Genomic DNA, 18,721 nt, shown 5'->3' with positions numbered 1-18,721 from the left:
CAGCCATTTAATTTTCTGCAACTCTCAATTCAATTTTTGTTTAGCTCAACTAGCACACTCTTCCAACTAAAGTTGCTTGACCAATCAATCCCTGTGGGATTCGACCTCACTCTATTGTGAGTTTTTACTTGACGATAATTCGGTATACTTGCCGAAGGGAAATTTGTTGAGAGGCAAGTTTTCGTGCATCATACAACAAAGGAAGAACATGGAGAATCAAAACCCTAACCCCTTCACCAAAAGGAAGAAAGCGCAACTGAAAATAGTTCATCCAAGCACTGACATTTCCGCAAAAAAGTGACAAAGCTAAAAGGATTTCAACTTTACTCAAAAGAAACAAGGCATGTAACAATCACCAGAAGCCAACACAGCTATCAAGAAAACCAGAAAAATACGAAAGGTGTAAACCAGAAATACCAACCTGTAATGAGAAGAAGAAGCGGAAATGATGGATGCACAGGGAAAGCACCAAACAATCAAAAAGCGCCGCTCAAAAAACTCCAGAAAAGAAGGAAGCTTGGGGCAAAGTCAAAGGAGCTAGATGAATGAAGTTTTTGCAGAGAAACAAGAAGCAGGGAAGCAAAGAAAGAAGAAAACTGAAAAAGTAAAACCTCTTCTTTGATTTCAAACAAAGTTTAAAGAGGGAAACGAAACAGCAAAAAGGAATCAAAGCCGAATTATAAGGCTTTAAAAGCACTCGCTTAAACCCAAGAAAACTGACACACTCGAGAATGACACCGCATTTAAAAGAAAACACGCTTTGAGAGCATTAAAGACGCGAATTTTGCTCAAAAAAAGTGAGCCGGCTGCGACCAGGAAAGATGCTCGAACACGACTTCCCCAAAGAGGTTGAAGCTCAGAAACGAGCACAACCTCATGTAAAGGTCGAAGCTCAAGCAGGGGCACTGTCGATACTTTGGTCCAAGCTAAAAAGGTCTGGGCTGGACTAAGACAAATCGGCCGACCTCTTTCTAAAATACTCGACCACCGACCTTGCTACGAAGAGGTCGGACAAACCGCCACAAGAAACCGAAGAAAGGCCCAAGGAGGCCCAGAACAAAGGGTCACCGTCCACTAGAAGGTAGCTGGCCAAAAGATAACGATCCCTCCTACAAAAGATAAGATAAGATAACAAACTTATCTCAAAAGAAGGTCGTCGAACACTAAATTTAAATACACTGGAGCACCCAGGTATAACTCATACTCCAACTCTACAAAAAACCTGCCTAAAGCTCGTACTGACTTTAGCATCGAAGTCTCTTGTAGGTGATGGGTTGGAAACGGATTTCCAACACCAAAACTCACCGGCAAGTATACCAAGTCGCATCAAGTAGTAATAACTCACTTAGAGTGAGGTCGATCTCACAGGGATTGATGGATCAAGCAACTTTAGTGGGTGATTAGTTTAGTCAAGCTAACATTGAGTGAATTGTGTGAAGTGTAACCAACAGAAAGGAAATTGCAAGGAATTTAAAGTGCAGAAAGTAAATTGGACAGAAACTTAAAGAGTAAGAAATGTAAATTTCAGAAACTTAAATGACAAGAAATGTAAATTGCAGTGAATGTAAAGGGGAGTGGGAGCTGGAAATTAAAGAAAGCAATAGATCAAGCAACTGAAAATCTAAATTACAAGAAGAAAAAAAGGATTTTGGGAGCTGGGATTCAAGAAATCAAACAAGAAAGTGTAAATAGCAATCAAACAAAGAAGTAAAAGATGCAATTACTTGCAACAAATCTAAACAGAAAAGGGAAATTGCTTGAAAAATTCAAAACAGCAAGAAAACTCAACTCAATTGCGAAACCCAAAAAGACAAGTGAAGATCTCAGGGGATCAATGAGACTAGAAAACAAGTCTAGATCTCAATGCCTTCCTTGATCTAGCAAAAAAACAATTTGCAGCAAAAAGAAAGAGGGAAGCAGTAAATGAAAACTCAAATTTAATTCTCAATTCACTAAGATTATGCAGAAGAACAAAGAGAAGTTTCAGATAAAGAATGAAACAGAATTCTTTTAATCCTAATCCAAAATTCAAATTCAAAAAGGAAAACTAAAAGAGAGAGCTCTCTACTCCTACCGCTCCCTAGTGGAGCCAGCCTTCTTTCTAAAATAGAACATATGACTTTTTATAGGCTTTTACAAAAATGACAAATGAAAATAAAATTGAAAACAAATTATAAATAAAATGAAATTCCTAATCTAATTGTTTCTTGTGCCTTTGAGTGATGATAATGGGCTTTGCTTGCTTTAGATTTGAAGGATTGGCTTTTGGTTTTGGGAAGAGATCTGGGCAAAGTTTGAATACTGGTGCTTCAAGTTTGAGTCAACGTTTGAGGGTCAACGTTGACTCAAACGCCGCTTCAAATAGACCAGCAGAAACCAGAAAATGTTGCTCTCATTGGCATTTTATTCAACGTTAGAGGGCCAACGTCAGCCATCCCGCACGTACGCGTACCACGCGCGTCTGTGCACTTGGATCACGAAGCTCATCCACGCATGCGCGGCATGTGTGCGTCTACGCGGATACTCAAAAGTTGAACTTGCGCGTACGCGCCATAGGTGCGAGTGCGCCCTTGTGCTTTTTCAAACTCAGAATCCCAGATTCAAGATCGCGCACATTGGCTTTCACGTTGGAGGTAGCATTTGGGGTCCAACGTCGCCAGTCGACATGTAGCGGCATGTGCGCGTTTGCGCGGATTGTCAGAATTTCCAATTCACATGTGCGCGTATAGTATGTGTCCGCGTCCCTGAAGTTTTTAAGAATCTCCAGAAAGCTCATTTCCTTATTACGTTGGGGTTAACGTTGGATGTCCAACGTTACCTCCAACGTTGACACCCTTGTTGCACATTAAGTCTTGGGACGTTACTTTGTCCTCTTGTCAACGTTGTCAATTTCATTTCCACTATAGACTATTATATATGGTTGGAAAGCTGTGAATGTCAGCTTTCTAACCCAATTGAAATCACCTTAATTGGACATGGAAAACTCAAGTTATGCTCTTTTGAAGGAGACAAGGTCACTAGCGTCGGAGTGCAACGTTGGAGGTAACGTTGGACCTCCAACGTTTGCGCCAACGTTGGGAACATTGCCAGATTATGAAGCTCAAACGTGCTGTCCACCCCATACTATTTATAATGTTGAAAAGCCCTGAATGTCTACTTTCCAATTCCATTGGAAGCGTATCATTTAGAGCTCCACAGCTCGAGTTATACTTCATCGAATGTGTAGAGGTCAGCTGGCCTTACTACAGGATGGTAACATATTCGTTTATGTACTTTTCGGGACAGTTTTCTCCCTCAATTTTTGTGTCCATGATGAGTCCAATTCACTACCCCTTTCAAAAATTAAGTGAATTAGTTCTTTTGGCAAGTGCACCAAAATTATCGCCAAGTAATAACCCATAGTGGAGTGCATTTTTAATTGATTGATGAATTAGTCAAGCGGATCAATAAGATTGTGAAGTGCAGAATTGTAAATGACATAAATGTAAATGACTAGAATGTAAAGAAAAGCAATAAAGTGCAGAAATGGAAATTTCTGAATGTAAAGTGCTGAATCATAAATGACTTGAATGTAAATGGGAATGGGAATTGCAGAATGTAAAGTTAAGCTATAAAGAAATAAATAGATAAGAATGGGGAAATTCATTGAGATTGGGAGATGTTGTCTCTTTGGATCAAATCTAGCTTATATCCTCTTCAATCATGCAACTCATTGATCTCTTGGCAATCATGATTGATTGAGCCCCAATCCCTTGGTGACTCAATCTCTCAGATCTTGATCAATAGCCAATTCCTTGGTCTAATTGCTCATGAAGAGAGATATGCTTGGTCCCTGATTATACCACACACCCTTATAGCTCCAGGTAGAGGGGGGGATTATATGTCACATATCCCATCACCAAAACCCAGATTCTACTCAAGTGTGAGAAGGGATTTCAAGCATGGTTTCATGTTTCCTTTCCCAAGGTTCCCATGAAACCCAATTGCATTCAATCTCTTTCCCAAGATAATTGAACACTAAGCATTAAGAACGAAATTCCTTCTACCAAATCAAAGAGAAGATGAAGAGAAGAAGGATTTCACTATTATCAATCCATCAAGTACAATAGAGCTCCCTCTCTCAATGAGAGGGAAGTTAGTTACTCATAGCTTGAAAAGTACTCAAAAGTGGAGTGTAAAAGTGGATCTAGAACTAACTGCTTAACCCCTCTTCAGTACTCCTTGGGGGTATTTATACTACTCCTAGTAAAAATAAAAGAATTACAAAAGTGAAAAAGGGAAAATTACATTTTGGCGTGTGGCTGGCGTTTCACTGGCCCTTCAAAATAGCTTGGCGTGCCACACTCAATCCTTCAAGTGGCACGCTCATCCCTTTATCAACCTTGGCGTGCCACGTCTTTGAACTCAAGTGGCACGCCATAGTGGAATTCTTGTGTTGGTGTGCCACGCCATCGAGCTCAAGTGGCACGCCCGTTTGATTTTTCCACTTTCCTTTGCCTCTGGAAACTTGAACTAGCGTGGCACACCCAGGGTCTGGCGTGCCACGCCCTTGTTGTGTGCTTGGCTAAGCTCCTCTGGAAAGTTGCACTACCGTGACACACCCAGGGTCTGGTGTGCCACGCCCCTTTGTGAGTGAGTGGTTCCTCTGTTTGGCATACTGATGAGTGGATAATTTATACGCTTTTTGGCATTGTTTTTAGGTAGTTTTTAGTAAGTTCAAGCTACTTTTAGGGATGTTTTCATTATTTTTTATGTTAAATTCACATTTCTGGATGTTACTATGAGTCTGTGTGTTTATCTGTGATTTCAGATCATTTCTGGCTGAAATTGAGGGATTTGAGCAAAACTCTGAAAGAAGGCTGACAAAAGGACTGCTGATGTTGTTGGAATCTGACCTTCCTGCACTCGAAATGGATTTTCTGGAGCCACAGAACTCCAAATGGCGCGCTCTCAACGGCGTTGGAAAGTAGACATCCAGAGCTTTCCAGCAATATATAATAGTCCATACTTTATTCGGAAATTGACGACGTAACTTGGCGTTGAACGCCAAGTACATGCTGCTGTCTGGAGTTAAACGCCAGAAACACGTCATGATCGGGAGTTGAACGCCCAAAACACGTCATAACTTGGAGTTCAACTCCAATAAAAGCCTCAGCTCGTGGATAGATCAAGCTCAGCCCAAACATACACCAAGTGGGCCCCGGAAGTGGATTTATGCATCAATTACTTACTCATGTAAACCCTAGGAGCTAGTTTATTATAAATAGAACTTTTTACTATCATAATCTCATCCTGGATTGTATTTTGAATCATGTGATCACGTTTTGGGGGCTGGCCATTCGGCCATGCCTGAACCTTTTACTTATGTATTTTCAACGGTGGAGTTTCTACACACCATAGATTAAGGGTGTGGAGCTCTGTTGTACCTCAAAGTTTCAATACAATTATTATTACTTTCTATTCAATTCTCTTTATTCTTATTCCAAGATATACGTTGCACAACACTTTGATGAATGTGATGATCCGTGACACTCATCATCATTCTCACCTATGAACGCGCGTGACTGACAACCACTTCCGTTGTACCTTAGGCCGGGCGCATATCTCTTAGATTCCCCAACAGAATCTTCGTGGTATAAGCTAGATAGATGGCGGCATTCATAGGGATCCGGAAAGTCTAACCTTGTCTGTGGTATTCCGAGTAGGATCCTGGGAATCCGGAAAGTCTAACCTTGTCTGTGGTATTCCGAGTAGGATTCCGGTATTGAATGACTGTGACGAGCTTCAAACTCCTGAAGGCTGGGCGTGATGACAAACGCAAAAGAATCAATGGATTCTACTCCAACCTGATTGAGAACCGACAGATGATTAGCCGTGCTGTGACAGAGCATTTGGACCATTTTCACTGAGAGGATGGGATGTAGCCATCAACAAGGGTGATGCCTCCAGACGATTAGCCGTGCAGTGACAGCGCATAGGACCATTTTCCCGAGAGGATTAAAAGTAGCCATTGATGATGGTGATGCCCTACATACAGCTTGCCATGGAAAGGAGTAAGAAGGATTGGATGAAAGTAATACGAATGTAGAGATTCGAAAGGATTCTAGCATCTCCATACACCTATCTGAAATTCCTACTATTGATTTACATAAGTATTTCTATCCCTTTTTATTTTCTATTTATTATTAATTTTTGAAACCCATAACCATTAAATCTGCCTAACTGAGATTTACAAAGTGACCATAGCTTGCTTCATACCAACAATCTCTGTGGGATCGACCCTTACTCACGTAAGGTATTACTTGGATGACCCAGTACACTTGCTGGTTAAGTTGAACGGAGTTGTGTCCACACATAGTTGAAAAAGCAATGAATTTTACAAAATACAATAACAAAGGAATCACAATTTCGTCCACCAAGTTTTTGGCGCCGTTGCCGGGGATTGTTCAAGTATGGACAACTGACGGTTCATCTTGTTGCTCAGATTAGCTAATTTTCTTTTCAAAAATCTTTTTCAAAATTTTTCTTTTATTTTTTGTTTTTTTTCGAAAAAAAATAATAAAAATCCAAAAAAATCATAAAACCATAAAAAAAATCAAAAATATTTTGTGTTTCTTGTTTGAGTCTTGAGTCAATTTTTAAGTTTGGTGTCAATTGCATGCTTTAAAAATTTTTTTCGCATTTTTTCGAAAATTCCATGCATTCATAGTGTTCTTCATGATCTTCAAGTTGTTCTTGATAAGTCCTCTTGTTTGATCTTGATGTTTTCTTGTTTTGTGTTGTTTGTTGTTTTTCATGTGCATTTTTCGTTTGTTGGAGTCCATGCATTAAAGATTTCTAAGTTTGGTGTCTTGCATGTTTTCTTTGCATCAAAAATTTTTCAAAATTGTGTTCTTGATGTTCATCATGATCTTCAAAGTGTTCTTGGTGTTCATCTTGACATTCATAGTGTTCTTGCATGCATTATGTGTTTTGATCCAAAATTTTCAAGTTTTGGGTCATGTTTGTGTTTTTCTCTCTCATAATTAAAAATTCAAAAATCAAAAAAATATCTTTTCCTTATTTTTCTCATAATTTTCGAAAATTTGAATTGACTTAGTCAAAATTTTTCAAAAATCTTTTCAAAATCTTTTTCAAAAATCATATCTTTTCCATTTTTTTTTCTTATTTTCGAAAATTTAAAAATTATTTTTTTTCAAAATCTTTTTCTTATCTTTATATCATATTTTCAAAAATATGCTAACAATTAATGTGATTGATTCAAAAATTTGAAGTTTGTTACTTTCTTATTAAGAAAGGTTCAATCTTTAAATTCTAGAATCTTATCTTGTAGTTTCTTGTTAGTTAAATCATTTTAAAAATTAAATCTTTTTCAAAATATATTTTTCTTAAAATTTTTATATTATATTTTTATCTTATCCTTCTCAAAATTTTATCTTTTTCAAAATTTGATTTCAAAATATCTTATCTAACTTCTTATCTTCTTATCTTTTTAAAATTTGATTTTAAAATCTTTTTCAATCAACTAACTAACTTTTTGTTTGTTTCCTATCTTTTTCAAAACTACCTAACTACTTTTCCTTCTCTAATTTTCGAAAATACCTCTCTCTTTTTCAAAAATTCTTTTTAATTAATTAATAATTTTAATTTTAATTACAATTTATCTCTAATTTTCGAAAATTACTAACCTCTTTTTTAAAATTATTTTCGAAATTCTCTTTCTCTTTTTTTCTTCTATTTTATTATTTAATTACTAACACTTCTCTTCACCTATCTTCATCTAAAAATTTGAACCATTCTTCTTCACTCTTCTCCCCTCTCTTTTTCTACTAACATAAAGGAATCTCTATACTGTGACATAGAGGATTCCTTTTTCTTTTCTTGTTTTCTTCTCTTTCATATGAGCAGGAACAGGGAAAAAGGCACTCTTGTTGAAATTGATCCTGAACCTGAAAGGACTCTGAAAAGGAAACTAAGAGAAACTAAATTACAACAATCCAGAAACAACCTTCCAGAAATTTTCGAACAAGAGAAGGAGATGGCAGCCGAAAATAATAATAATGCAAGGAGAATGCTTGGTGACTTCACAAAGCCAACGTCTAAATTTGATGGAAGAAGCATCTCCATTCCTGCCATTGGAGCCAACAACTTTGAGCTGAAACCTCAGCTAGTTGCCTTAATGCAACAAAACTGCAAGTTTTATGGACTTCCATCTGAAGATCCTTATCAGTTTTTAACTGAGTTCTTGCAGATCTGTGAGACTGTAAAGACGAATGGAGTTGATCCTGAAGTCTACAGACTCATGCTTTTCCCTTTTGCTGTAAGAGACAGAGCTAGAATATGGTTGGATTCACAACCTAAGGATAGCCTGGACTCCTGGGATAAGCTGGTCACAGCCTTCTTGGATAAATTCTTTCCTCCTCAAAAGCTAAGCAAACTGAGAGTGGATGTTCAAACCTTCAAACAAAAAGATGGTGAATCCCTCTATGAAGCTTGGGAAAGATACAAGCAGCTGACCAAAAGATGTCCATCTGACATGTTTTCAGAATGGACCATATTAGATATATTCTATTATGGTCTATCTGAATTTTCGAAAATGTCATTGGACCATTCTGCAGGTGGATCTATTCACCTGAAGAAAACGCCTGAAGAGGCTCAAGAACTCATTGACATGGTTGCAAACAACCAATTCATGTACACTTCTGAGAGGAATTTCATAAATAATGGGATACCTCAGAAGAAAGGAGTTCTTGAAATTGATACTCTGAATGCCATATTGGCTCAGAACAAAGTGTTGACTCAACAGGTCAACATGATCTCTCAAAATCTGAATGGATGGTAACATGCATCCAACAGTACTAGAGAGGCAGCTTCTGAAGAAGCTTATGATCCTGAGAACCCTGCCATGGCAGAGGTTAATTACATGGGTGAACCTTATGGAAACACATATAACTCATCATGGAGAAATCATCCAAATTTCTCATGGAAGGATCAACAAAAGCCTCAACAAGGCTTTAACAATGGTGGACGCAATAGGCTGAGTAATAGCAAGCCATATCCATCATCTTCTCAGTAACAGACAGAGAATTCTGAACAAAACACCTCTAATTTAGCCAATCTAGTCTCTGATCTGTCAAAGGCCACTTTCAGTTTCATGAGTGAGACAAGATCCTCCATTAGAAATCTGGAGGCACAAGTGGGCCAGCTGAGTAAGAAAGTCATTGAAACTCCTCCCAGTATTCTCCCAAGTAATACAGAAGAGAATCCAAAAGGAGAGTGCAAAGCCATTGACATAGTCAATATGGCCGAATGCACAAGGGAGGAGGAGGACGAAAATCCTAGTGAGGTAGACCTCCTGGGACGTCCCTCAAGCAAGAAGGAGTTTCCTATTAAGGATCCAAAGGAATCTGAGGCTCATATAGAGACCATAGAGATTCCATTAAATTTCTTTCTACCATTCATGAGCTCTGAAGACTATTCTTCCTCAGAAGAGGATGAAGATGTAACTGAAGAGCAAGTTGCTTAATACTTAGGAGCTATCATGAAGCTGAATACCAAGTTATTTGGTAATGAGACTTGGGAAAGTGAACCTCCCTTGCTCATTATTGAACTGGATACATGGATTCAGCAAATTTTACCTCAAAAGAAACAAGATCCTGGCAAGTTCTTAATACCTTGTACCATAGGCACCATGACCTTTGAAAAAGCTCTGTGTGATCTGGGGTCAGGGATAAATTTTATGCCACTCTCTGTAATGGAGAAGCTGGGGATCATTGAGGTACAACCTGCCTTGTTCTCATTATAACTAGCAGACAAGTTATTGAGACAAGCCTATGGAATAGTAGAGGACGTGTTAGTAAAGGTTGAAGGCCTTTACATCCCTGCTGATTTCATAATCTTAGACACTAGGAAGGAAGAGGATGATTGCATCATCCTTGGAAGACCTTTCCTAGCCACAGTAGGAGCTGTGATAGATGTCAACAGAGGTGAATTAGTCCTTCAATTGAATGGGGACTACCTTGTGTTTAAGGCACATGGCCATCCCTCTGTGACAGAAGAGAGTAAGCATGCAGAGCTTCTCTCAGTTCAGAGTCAAGAAGAGCCCCCACAGTCAAACTCTAAGTTTGGTGTTGGGAGGCCACAACCAAACTCTAAGTTTGGTGTTAAGACCCCATATCCAAACTCTAAGTTTGGTGTTGGGACTATACAACATTGACCTGATCACCTTGTGGCTCCATGAGAGCCACTGTCAAGCTATTGACATTAAAGAAGCGCTTGTTGGGAGGCAACCCAATTTTATTTATCTAATTTTTATTTTATTTTATTTTATTGTTATTTTGTGTTTTATTAGGTACATGATCATGATGAGTCACGAAAAAAATATAAAAATTAAAAACAAAATCAAAAACAGCAGAAGAAAAAATTCACACCCTGGAGGAAGCACAAGCTGGCATTCAACGCCAGTAAGATGCATCTGGCTGGCGTTCAACGCCAGAACAGAGCATCATTCTGGCGCTGAACGCCAGAAACAAGCAACATTCTGGCGCTGAACGCCAGGAATGTGCCTAGAGAGGAAAAGCTGGCGCTGAACTCCAGTAACAAGCATGAAACTGGCGTTCAATGCCAGAAACATGCTTTACATGGGCGTTGAACGCCCAGAATGTGCACCACACGGCGTTTAAACGCCAGAATGGTGTGCAAAGGCATTTTACATGCCTATTTGGTGCAGGGATGGAATTCCTTGACACCTCAGGATCTGTGGACCCCACAGGATCACCTCAGGATCTGTGGACCCCACAAGATCCCCACCTACTATATTCCCACCTTACCTCCTAATCCTATTTTTGTGATTTGTATTCCCCATGTCACACTTCCCAACAACTTCAATCTCTGAATCTCTCTTCCCAATAAACACTCTTCCCAATCACCCCTTCACCACTCACATCCATCCACTCTTCCCCATAAACCCCACCTACCTTCTAAATTCAAAAACATTTTTTCCCACCCATTCCCACCCTAAATGGCCGAACATACACTCCCCTCCCCTCCCTATAAATACCCTTCCATTCTACTTCATTTTCACACAACACAACCCCCTCTTCCATACCTTGACCGAACCTACACTTCCCCTTCTCCTCCATATTCTCTTCTTCTTATTCTTCTTTTCTTTCTTCTCTTGCTCGAGGGCGAGCAATATTTTAAGTTTGGTGTGGTAAAAGCATAAGCTTTTTGTTTTTCCATTACCATCAATGGCACCTAAGGCCGGAGAATCCTCTAGAAAAGGAAAAGGGAAGACAAAAGCTTCCACCTCCGAGTCATGGGAGATTGAAAGATTCATCTCCAAGAGCCATCAAGACCACTTCTATGATGTTGTGGCAAAGAAGAAGGTGATCCCTGAGGTCCCTTTCAAGCTCAAGAAAAATGAGTATCCGAAGATCCGACATGAAATCCGAAGAAGAGGTTGGGAAGTCCTAACCAACCCCATGCAACAAGTCAGAATTTTAATGGTTCAATAGTTCTATGCCAATGCATGAATCACTAGGAACCATGATCAAAGTATGAACCCGAGTCCAAAGAATTATCTCACAATGGTTCGGGGGAAATACTTAGATTTTAGTCCGGAAAATGTGAGGTTGGCATTTTACTTGCCCATGATGCAAGGAGATGAACGCTCCTACACTAGAAGGGTCAACTTTAATCAAAGGTTGGACCAAGTCCTAATGGACATATGTGTGGAAGGAGCTCAATGGAAGAGAGACTCCAAAGGCAAGCCAGTCCAACTAAGAAGACTGGACCTTAAGCCTGTGGCTAGAGGATGGTTGGAGTTCATTCAATGCTCCATCATTCCCACTAGCAACCGATCTGAAGTTACTGTGGATCGGGCCATCATGATTCATGGCATCATGATTGGAGAGGAAGTAGAAGTTCATGAGGTCATCTCCAATGAAATCTACAAAATAGCCGACAAGCCCTCACCCATGGCACGGCTAGCTTTTCCTCACCTTATTTGCCATCTATGTTACTCAGCTGGAGTTATCATAGAAGGAGACATCCTCATTGAAGAGGATAAGCCCATCACCAAGAAGAGGATGGAGCAAGCAAGAGAGACCCTTCACGGTTCTCAAGAGATGCATGAGGAAGCTCATCATCAAGAAATTTCTGAGATGCCTCAAGGGATGCACTTTTCTCCCAACAACTATTGGGAACAACTCAACACGTCCTTAGAAGATTTGAGCCACAATGTTGAACAATTAAGGGTGGAACATCATGAGCACTCCATCATTCTCCAAGAAATAAGAGAAGACCAAAGAGCAATGAGGGAGGAGCAACAAAGGCAAGGAAGGGACATAGAAGAGCTTAAAGACATTGTTGGTCCTTCAAGAAGAAGACGCCACTAATGTGGATTCATTCCTTGTTCTTATTTCTTCTGTTTTTCGGTTTTTATGTTGTATGTTTATCTATGTTTTGTGTCTCTACTTCATGATCATTAGTATGTAGTAACTATGTCTTAAAGCTATGAATAAAATCCATTAATCCTTCACCTCTCTTAAATGAAATATGTTTTAATTCAAAAGAACAAGAAGTACATGAATTTCTAATTTATCCTTGAATTTAGTTTAATTATATTGATGTGGTGACAATACTTTTTATTTTCTGAATGAATGCTTGAACAGTGCATAATTTTGATCTTGTTGTTTATGAATGATAAAACTGTTGGCTCTTGAAAGAATGATGAACAAAAAGAAATGTTATTGATGATCTGAAAAATCATGAAATTGATTCTTGAAGCAAGAAAAAGCAGTGAAAAAGGAAGCTTACGAAAAAAAATGGCAAAAAAAATAGAAAAAAAAGAAAAAGCAAGCAGAAAAAGCCAATAGCCCTTAAAACCAAAAGGCAAGGGTAAAAAGGATCCAAGGCTTTGAGCATCAAAGGATAGGAGGGCCCAAGGAAATAAAATCCAGGCCTAAGCGGCTAAATCAAGCTGTCCCTAACCATATGCTTGTGTCATGAAGGTCCAAGTGAAAAGCTTGAGAATGAGTGGTTAAAGTCATGATCCAAACAAAAAGAGTGTGCTTAAGAGCTCTGGACACCATTAACTGGGGACTCTAGCAAAGCTGAGTCACAATCTGAAAAGGTTCACCCAGTCATGTGTCTGTGGCATTTATGTATCCGGTGGTAATACTGGAAAACAAAATGCTTAGGGCCACGGCCAAGACTCACAAAAAGTAGCTGTGTTCAAGAATCAACATGCTTAACTAAGAAAGTCAATAACACTATCCAAAATTCTAAGTTCCTAGAGAAGCCAATCATTCAAGACTTCAAAGGAAAAAGTGAGATGCCAAAACTGTTCAGAAGCAAAAAGCTACAAGTCCCGCTCATCTAATTATAATTAATATTCATTGATATTCTGGAATTTATAGTATATTCTCTTCTTTTTATCCTATTTGATTTTCAGTTGCTTGGGGACAAGCAACAATTTAAGTTTGGTGTTGTGATGAGCGGATAATTTATACGCTTTTTGGCATTGTTTTTAGGTAGTTTTTAGTAAGTTCAAGCTACTTTTAGGGATGTTTTCATTAGTTTTTATGTTAAATTCACATTTCTGGATTTTACTATGAGTTTGTGTGTTTTTCTGTGATTTCAGGTAATTTCTGGCTGAAATTGAGGGATTTGAGCAAAACTCTGAAAGAAGACTGACAAAAGGACTGCTGATGCTGTTGGAATCTGACCTCCCTGCACTTGAAATGGATTTTCTAGAGCTACAGAACTCTAAATGGCGCGCTCTCAACGACGTTGAAAAGTAGATATCCAGAGCTTTCCAGCAATATATAATAGTCCATACTTTATTCGGAAATTGATGACGTAACTTGGCGTTGAACGCCAAGTACATGCTGCTGTCTGGAGTTAATTAAACGCCAGAAACACGTCATGATCCGGAGTTGAACGCCCAAAACACGTCATAACTTGGAGTTCAACTCCAATAAAAGCCTCAGTTCGTGGATAGATCAAGCTCAGCCCAAACATACACCAAGTGGGCCCCGGAAGTGGATTTATGCATCAATTACTTACTCATGTAAACCCTAGGAGCTAGTTTATTATAAATAGAACTTTTTACTATCATAATCTCATCCTGGATTGCATTTTGAATCCTGTGATCACGTTTTGGGGCTGGCCATTCGGCCATTCCTGAACCTTTCACTTATGTATTTTTAACGGTGGAGTTTCTACACACCATAGATTAAGGGTGTGGAGCTCTGCTGTACCTCAAAGTTTCAATACAATTATTATTACTTTCTATTCAATTCTCTTTATTCTTATTCCAAGATATACGTTGCACAACACTTTGATGAATGTGATGATCCATGACACTCATCATCATTCTCACCTATGAACGCCCGTGACTGACAACCACTTCCGTTCTACTTTAGGCCGGGCGCATATCTCTTAGAATCCCCAACAGAATCTTCGTGGTATAAGCTAGATAGATGGCGGCATTCATGGGAATCCGGAAAGTCTAACCTTGTCTGTGGTATTTCGAGTAGGATCCTGGGAATCCGGAAAGTCTAACCTTGTCTGTGGTATTCCGAGTAGGATTCCGGTATTGAATGACTGTGACGAGCTTCAAACTCCTGAAGGCTGGGCTTGATGACAAACGCAAAAGAATCAATGGATTCTACTCCAACCTGATTGAGAACCGACAGATGATTAGCCGTGCTGTGACAGAGCATTTGGACCATTTTCACTGAGAGGATGGGATGTAGCCATCAACAAGGGTGATGCCTCCAGACGATTAGCCGTGCAGTGACAGCGCATAGGACCATTTTCCCGAGAGGATTAAAAGTAGCCATTGATGATGGTGATGCCCTACATACAGCTTGCCATGGAAAGGAGTAAGAAGGATTGGATGAAAGTAATACGAATGTAGAAATTCGAAAGGATTCTAGCATCTCCATACACCTATCTGAAATTCCTACTATTGATTTACATAAGTATTTCTATCCCTTTTTATTTTCTATTTATTATTAATTTTCGAAACCCATAACCATTAAATCTGCCTAACTGAGATTTACAAGGTGACCATAGCTTGCTTCATACCAACAATCTCTGTGGGATCGACCCTTACTCACGTAAGGTATTACTTGGATGACCCAGTACACTTGCTGGTTAAGTTGAACGGAGTTGTGTCCACACATAGTTGAAAAAGCAATGAATTTTACAAAATACAATAACAAAGGAATCACAATTTCGTCCACCAGTACGCACACTAGGCGAAACATGGGAGGTATGCGCTCGCACAAGTCGTGCGAACACTCTGAACAGAAGGGGTGTAAGAGGTGTGCGTACGCACCAGTGTGTGCACACGCACAGGACATCTTTTTTTTTCAAGGATCTTGTGTGCGTGAGCACATAGGTACATCCGCGCGCATAGGAACGAAAAAGGTTGGGGTTCACGCGCACAGGCTATGCCAACACTCCCACCAGAAGGGATGCAAGTTGGCGTGCGGGCGCACAAGACTGTGCGGCCGCACAGGGAGCGCAAAAAGAGGGTTGCGTGCGTACGCACAACTGCGTGCGCACTGGTGCACGAAATTGTGATCATCAATGGCGCCATCAACATGGTACGCTCAATTGCAATCTCAACTCTTTATCACAACTTCGCACAACTAACCAGCAAGTGCACTGGGTCGTCCAAGTAATAAACCTTACGCGAGTAAGGGTCGATCCCACGGAGATTGTTGGTATAAAACAAGCTATGGTCATCTTGTAAATCTCAGTCAGGCGGATTCAAATGGTTATGGAGGATTAATGATTAAAAGATAAATAAAACATAAAATAAAGATAGAGATACTTATGTAATTCATTGGTTAGAATTTCAGATAAGCGTATGGAAATGCTTTGTCCCTTCCGTCTCTCTGCTTTCCTACTGTCTTCATTAATCCTTCTTACTCCTTTCCATGGCAAGCTGTATGTTGGGCATCACCGTTGTCAGTGGCTACAATCCCGTCCTCTCAGTGAAAATGTTCAACGCGCTCTGTCACAGCATGGCTAATCATCTGTCGGTTCTCAATCAGGTTGGAATAGAATCCAGTGATTCTTTTGCGTCTGTCACTAACGCCAAGCCTTCAGGAGTTTGAAGCTCGTCACAGTCATTCAATCCTTGAATCCTACTCAGAATACCACAGACAAGGTTTAGACCTTCCGGATTCTCTTGAATGCCGCCATCAATTCTAGCTTATACCACGAAGATTCCGATTAAGGGATCCAAGAGATATCCACTCAATCTAAGGTAGAACGGAGGTGGTTGTTAGGCACATGTTCATAGGTGAGAATGATGATGAGTGTCACGGATCATCACATTCATCAAGTTGAGGAACAAGTGATATCTTAGAACAAGAATAAGCCGAATTGAATAGAAGAATAATAGTAATTGCATTGATACTCGAGGTACAGCAGAGCTCCACACCTTAATCTATGGTGTGTAGAAACTCCACTGTTGAAAATACATAAGAACAAGGTCTAGGCATGGCCATGAGGCCAGCCCCCAAAACGTGATCAAAAGATTCAAAGATCTAAAGATGAAAATACAATAGCAAAAGGTCTTATTTGTAGAGAACTAGTAGCCTAGGGTTTACAAAGATGAGTAAATGACATAAAAATCCACTTCCGGGCGCACTTGGTGTGTGCTTGGGCTGAGCATTGAAGTTTCTATGTGTAGAGACTTTTCTTGGAGTTAAACGCCAGCTTTTGTGCCAGTTTGGGCGTTTAACTCCCATTCTTGTGCCAGTTCCGGCGTTAAACGCCAGAATTCTTGAGCTGACTTGGAACGCCTATTTGGGCCATCAAATCTCGGGCAAAGTATGGACTATTATACATTGCTGGAAAGCCCAGAATGTCTATCTTCCAACGCAATTAAGCGCGCCCCAATTGGGTTTCTGTAGCTCCAGAAAATCCACTTCGAGTGCAGAGAGGTCAGAATCCAACAGCATCTGCAGTCCTTTTTAGCCTCTGAATCAGATTTTTTGCTCGGGTCCCTCAATTTCAGCCAGAAAATACCTGAAATCACAAAAAAAACACACAAACTCATAGTAAAGTCCAGAAAAGTGAATTTTAAATAAAAACTAATAAAAATAAATAAAAACTAACTAAAGCATACTAAAAACATACTAAAAACAATGCCAAAAAGCGTATAAATTATCCGCTCATCACAACACCAAACTTAAATTGTTGCTTGTCCCCAAGCAACTGAAAATCAAATAAGATAAAAAGAAGAGAATATGCAATGAATTCCAAAAACATCTATGAAGATCAGTATTAATTAGATGAGCGGGGCTTTTAGCCTTTTGCCTCTGAACAGTTTTGGCATCTCACTCTATCCCTTGAAATTCAGAATGATTGGCTTCTATAGGAACTCAGAATCCAGATAATGTTATTGATTCTCCTAGTTAAGTATGATGATTCTTGAACACAGCTACTTTATGAGTCTTGGTCGTGGCCCAAAGCACTCTGTCTTCCAGTATTACCACCGGATACATACATGCCACAGATACATAATTGGGTGAACCTTTTCAGATTGTGACTCAGCTTTGCTAGAGTCCCCAATTAGAGGTGTCCAAGGTTCTTAAGCACACTCCTTTTGGCTTGGATCACAACTTCATTATTTTTTCTTTTTCTTTTTTCCCTTTTTTTTGTTTTTTTTTTTAATTCACTGCTTTTTCTTGCTTCAAGAATCATTTTTATGATTTTTCAGATCCTCAGTAACGTCTCCTTTTTCATCATTCTTTCAAGAGCCAACATTCATGAACAACAAATTCAAAAGACATATGCACTGTTCAAGCATACATTCAAAAGTCAAAGTATTGCCACCACATCAAAATAATTAATCTGTTATAAAATTTGAAATTCATGCAATTCTTCTCTTTTTCAATTAAGAACATTTTTTATTTAAGAAAGGTGATGGATTCATAGGACATTCATAACTTTAAGGCATAGACACTAAGACACTAATGATCATAAGACACAAACATAAATAAAACATAAAGCATAATTTTTCGAAAAAACAGAAAAATAAAGAACAGGGAGATTAAAGAACGGGTCCACCTTAGTGATGGCGGCTTGTTCTTCCTCTTGAAGATCTTATGGAGTGCTTGAGCTCCTCAATGTCTCTTCCTTGCCTTTGTTGCTCATCTCTCATGATTCTTTGATCTTCTCTAATTTCATGGAGGAGGATGGAATGTTCTTGGTGGTCCACCCTTAGTTGTCCCATGTTGGAACTCAATTCTCCTAGGGAGGTATTGATTTGCTCCCAATAGTTTTGTGGAGAAAAGTGCATCCCTTGAGGCATCTCAGGGATTTCATGATGAGTGGAATCTCTTGTTTGCTCCATCCTTTTCTTAGTGATGGGCTTATCCTCATCAATGAGGATGTATCCCTCTATGTCAATTCCAACTGAATAACAGAGGTGACAAATGAGATGAGGAAAGGCTAACCTTGCCAAGGTAGAGGACTTGTCCGCCACCTTATAAAGTTCTTGGGCTATAACCTCATGAACTTCTACTTCTTCTCCAATCATGATGCTATGAATCATGATAGCCCGGTCTATAGTAACTTTGAACCGGTTGCTAGTGGGAATGATTGAGCGTTTGATAAACTCCAACCATCCCCTAGCCACGGGCTTGAGGTCATGCCTTCTCAGTTGAACCGGCTTCCCTCTTGAATCTCT

This window comes from Arachis stenosperma, chromosome 1, assembly GCF_014773155.1.
Source record: "Arachis stenosperma cultivar V10309 chromosome 1, arast.V10309.gnm1.PFL2, whole genome shotgun sequence".
Lineage (NCBI taxonomy): Eukaryota > Viridiplantae > Streptophyta > Magnoliopsida > Fabales > Fabaceae > Arachis > Arachis stenosperma.
Note: the sequence above shows the minus strand (reverse complement) of the source record.